The sequence below is a fragment of the Mus pahari genome, chromosome 2, assembly GCF_900095145.1.
Source record: "Mus pahari chromosome 2, PAHARI_EIJ_v1.1, whole genome shotgun sequence".
Taxonomy (NCBI): Eukaryota; Metazoa; Chordata; class Mammalia; order Rodentia; family Muridae; genus Mus; species Mus pahari.
The window spans coordinates 39743030-39747699 of record NC_034591.1 but is presented as its reverse complement, the minus strand read 5'-3'; the positions used below and the strand labels follow the sequence as shown (position 1 = coordinate 39747699).

The 4670-nt window shown below is 36.9% G+C and overlaps 1 pseudogene; it reads left to right on the top strand.

Moving 5' to 3' along the window:
• Positions 1 to 1176: 1176 nt before the first annotated feature.
• Positions 1177 to 2507, top strand: LOC110316744 (annotated as a pseudogene).
• The last annotated feature ends 2163 nt before the right edge of the window (positions 2508 to 4670 follow it).

The following is a 4670-nucleotide window of genomic DNA, read 5'->3' as shown; positions in this document are numbered from 1 at the left end:
TAAAAACAATGAATTTATGAAATTCTTAGGCAAATGGATGAAACAGTGTCCTTGGGTACTTTCCCTAGCTCCTTCATTGGGTACCCTGTGCTCTGTTCAATGGATGGCTATGAGCATCCACTTCTGTATTTGTCAGGCATTAGCAGAGCCTCTCAGGAGACAGCTTTATCAGGGTCTTGTATCCTTTGCCCATACAACATCAGGATCACCTCCATGATAACTGTATAAGATGTGCTTGGTCTTAGTACTTTCCATTTTTCTTACTTGTGGTTTCTCTTCCTCAAATATTTTTCTCACTACTCTACTATCAGGAATCATGCTAGGTCCCCCCATTTTAAGAATTCAGGAACCTAAAAAGGTAATTGGCCTTAACTATCACTCAAGTCTTCTGGTACCTCTGTTCGTGTCTTACTTAAGTTAGATTGAGATAAAGATACTTTCACTGTGCTAACATCCCACTGATAAAATCAAGATGTCAGTCCCTGGAATAAAATAATCTAAATCAGTACAAGCATAACTAAAGCCCCATATGCATGAATATTTGGTCTTTAACAATAAATATACCATCTTTGAGTACGTACATGGAATTGGGAAGTGTTCTAACACATAAAAGAAACCAGCTCAGGTAGAGAAACACCTTCCTTTGCACTAAAATGGGCAATCTAAAACAATGAAAACACAGGGGCAGAGAGAATACACATTACTGGAACTTAGTGGATGATCTCCATACTGTGCTATTTGTGATGAGCAGTAAGTTGCCTATTTAAAAGAAAAGTCAGCTCTCCAAACGTCTGCACTCCACCTTTCCCTCTGTTCACATTCTCAGCATTTTCTGTCTATTCTGTTGTTATAATTTGTTCAGATTTGTTGTTTTCTCAACGAAAATAATCCTTTGAAGTAATTACCACCTGTTATTCACATTGAAATATTAGGTTACCTTGTACCTTGCCAGACACTTGATGCTCACCGGTCAAAGATCCAAATAATTAAAAAAAACATTATCGAAGCGTTCCTTCCCCCCCATACACACTCCCTCCCCCACTGGCAAGTTGGTGGAGTAGGACTTGACTACTCGCATTGCTCACTTTATTGATCTGCACCTGGTCTTTCCGCTTCTTGAGTTTCTCTCAAGAAAAAAGAGATTTATAATGAAAAAAAAACTATTACAAGAAAAATTAGATATTCTTAGTGATGGTGGACTTTGCTATGGATGTTTACAAAAACCTTTATTCTGATGATATCCCTCATGCTTTGAGGGAAAAAAGAACCACGGTTGTTGCGCAGCTGAAACAGCTCCAGGCAGAAACAGAACCAAGTGTGAAGATGTTTGAAGATCCAGAAACTACAAAGCAGATGCAGCCAACCAGGGATGGCAGGATGTTCTTTGACTACCTGGCAGACAAACATGGGTTTAGGCGAGAGTACTTAGATATACTCTATAGATACGCAAAATTCCAGTATGAGTGTGGAAATTACTCTGGAGCAGCAGAGTATCTTTGCTTCTTTATAGTTTTGGTCCCAGCAACAGATAGAAATGCTTTAACTTCACTCTGGGGAAAACTGGCCTCTGAAATCTTAATGCAGAATTGGGATGCTGCCATGGAAGAGCTTACTCGATTAAAAGAGACCATAGACAGTAATTCTGTGAGTTCTCCACTCCAGTCTCTTCAGCAGTGAACATGGCTCATTCATTGGTCTCTGTTTGCTCTTTTCAACCATCCAAAGGGTCGTGATAATATTATTGATCTCTTCCTTTACCAACCACAGTACTTAATGCAATTCAGACAATGTGTCCACATATTCCCCGCTATTTGACCACTGCCATCATAACCAACAAAGATGTGTGGAAACGCCGACAGGTGCTGAAAGATCTGGTGAAAGTGATTCAACAGGAGTCTTACACATATAAAGACCCAATTATAGAATTTGTTGAATGCCTAAATGTTAACTTTGATTTTGACAGGGTTCAGAAAAAGCTGAGAGAATGTGAATCAGTGCTTGTGAATGTCTTCTTCCTGGTAGCATGTCTTGGGGACTTCAATGAGAATGCCCTTCTCTTCACATTTGAGACTTTTTGTTGTAGCCACCAGTGTCTCAGCATTAATATGTTAGCAGACAAACTGAATACAACTCCAGAAAAAACTGAAAGATGGATTGTGAATTTGATTAGAGATGCGAGGTTGGATGCCAAGATTGATTGTAAACTAGGTCATGTGGTAATGGGCAACAATGCAGTCTCACCCTACCAGTATATGATTGAAAAGACTAAAAGTCTTTCTTTCAGAAGCCAAATGTTGGCCATGAATATCGAAATGAAACTTAATCAGAACAGTAGATCAGAGCCTCCCAACTGGGCAACCCAAGATTCTGGCTTCTATTAAAGGATTATAAAGAAAAGAAGAAAAAGGAATAAGTGAAAGACACAGTAGCCATTGTATATAAAGGATGACATACATTTTTAGAAGCAATTAACATGTTTGCTACAAATTTTGGAGAATTTGAATAAAATTGGCTATGATTCATTAAGAAAAAAAAAAAAAAGACCATTACCTGGCAAGGCATGCAAACAACTTGGCGAACATTTGAGAAACAAGATTTAAAATGTATCAATTGAATGTCCAGATTAAATAAAACTGCAATTTAAATACCATTTTCAATAATTATCTAATTATCTGTAAATTTGAGTTTATAAAAAACAGTAGACTTAATTTATATTTCCTTATCTTTCATATTTCAAGAAAACATTTCATGTAGGTAATTAACTGGCTAAATAGTGTAGGTGAACGTGAGCAAGAATCGGGTTCCTCTTAATAGTATCTGAGTGTCCCTTCCAACTACATATCTTAGGTCAAACTGTGGAGACAATTGCTTGAGTTAGTTTTTCAGAAAATGTTAAACCAAATGAATAGACTTCAGTCTAACACTTCATTTTTGAGAGGTGAGCTACAGGAGTCTCTAGAATTGATATGGCTTTTGTCATTATTACAATATTGGAAAATACACTCAAGCTTTGTTCAATGCAAAATGCAATTTAGAAGACAAATTGAATATTGGGAAGAGTGATTCTAATTTATTGCAGCTTTATCTCGCTGCTTGTGAAGGAGACCCTGAACAACTTTGTAAAATGCAAAACTGAACAGTTCCTCTGCTTCTTTATTTCATCTTTTCTGTCTGTTTGGAACTGATGTGTGTCTTGTGTGTTTGAACTTTGCACCTTTGATTCACTTGCTGAAAACTATATTTATCTCAGCTAAGGAAGCCTCTTCTCTTTATTGATAAATGGGAACAAAGAACATGAACTTGGCCTCAGTAGAAGTGAGGGCTGCATCTAGCCAGAATCAATGGCAAACCCTTTAGCAGATAATGAGTCTCTGTAAGCTGCAAGGGGAGGAGTTTTCCCTGCCCCCCTGTTCGTCTAATTTGTATTCAATAATGGAGTCTTATCTGATATCTGCACAGGACTTTTAAAACAGTCAAATTTCTCATGGACTAATTTTTATGTATTGGTTTGACTCCCATGATTCCATTATAGATAACAAATAATGTGACATAATATTAACAGATTAGATCTAAATGTATTTAAATGAAGATCAATCCTCTTACCACTGTAAATCCAGATGGTGATTTTACAATAATTGTATTCGGAAGTTTGTCCAGGATTAGGCTATTCTAACCCTGTCTCCTTCAGTTTGTTAATGTCATTTTATGATTGGCTTCTTGGTCCTTTCTAGTTTTTTGAGTAGTCTCATGTTTCTAAAATTCTTTCAGTTTAATACTGCTTTGTTGGACTGTGTCTAAGATGATCTACTCAGTTTCAATGGTGGATGGAATTCGAGTTCATCACAGTAGCAGGTTATTACTACTGGCAGTAATTCTCAAAGAGTAACTTGATTCAAAACCAAAGGAGGAAGTGTAGCTTCTTACAGCAAAAGTTAATTTAGGACAAAACTAATTGTAGTGATAATCAATAAAATATACTGTTTACAATAACTTAAAGACCTGATTTTCTAAACATGGATTTGTGAATTGGTTTTCATATTTATTACATATCATGCATCTCTCTAATCTACTGATAGATATCATTTTGTTAACAGTTGTCATCCAAGGCTAGTTTAAAGAATTTTTAAATGTTTTTTATATTCTCTAAATCTTGGACCTTCAGACAGTATTCAACAGGGAATCTTGAAGTAAATATGTTCTTCTAATTGATATGGATAAACTTAATGAAGAAAATAAACTCCTGCCCTGCCTTACACATTATTTTACAAATACAAACACAAACATTAATTACTGTTTTTTTATGTAAATTCCTTTGATTCTTAATCATTCCACTCCTCTTTTTAAGGAAAAGCTATCACTGCAATAGTAGCTGAAAGAATGATTTCTTCATGTTAAAGATCCATACCCTGGCCGTACACTAAAGGAGACTAAGCCAGAAGTCTAGGTAAAACTCTGCCACAGACATCCAACTCTCCCTCAGAGCCTAGCCAGCTTCCCCAAGAGCATCCCTTTCCTTAGTCTCCATATTCTGTCACGTAACTCTGGCAGAAGCCTCAACTCCACCAGAGGCCACATAGGTACATAGAAACTCAGAGGACATGACAACTCCTAACCCCCCCCCCCCCAGAGGCAAAAAGTCAGAGCCACCAAAATCTCAGCAAAAACACCCT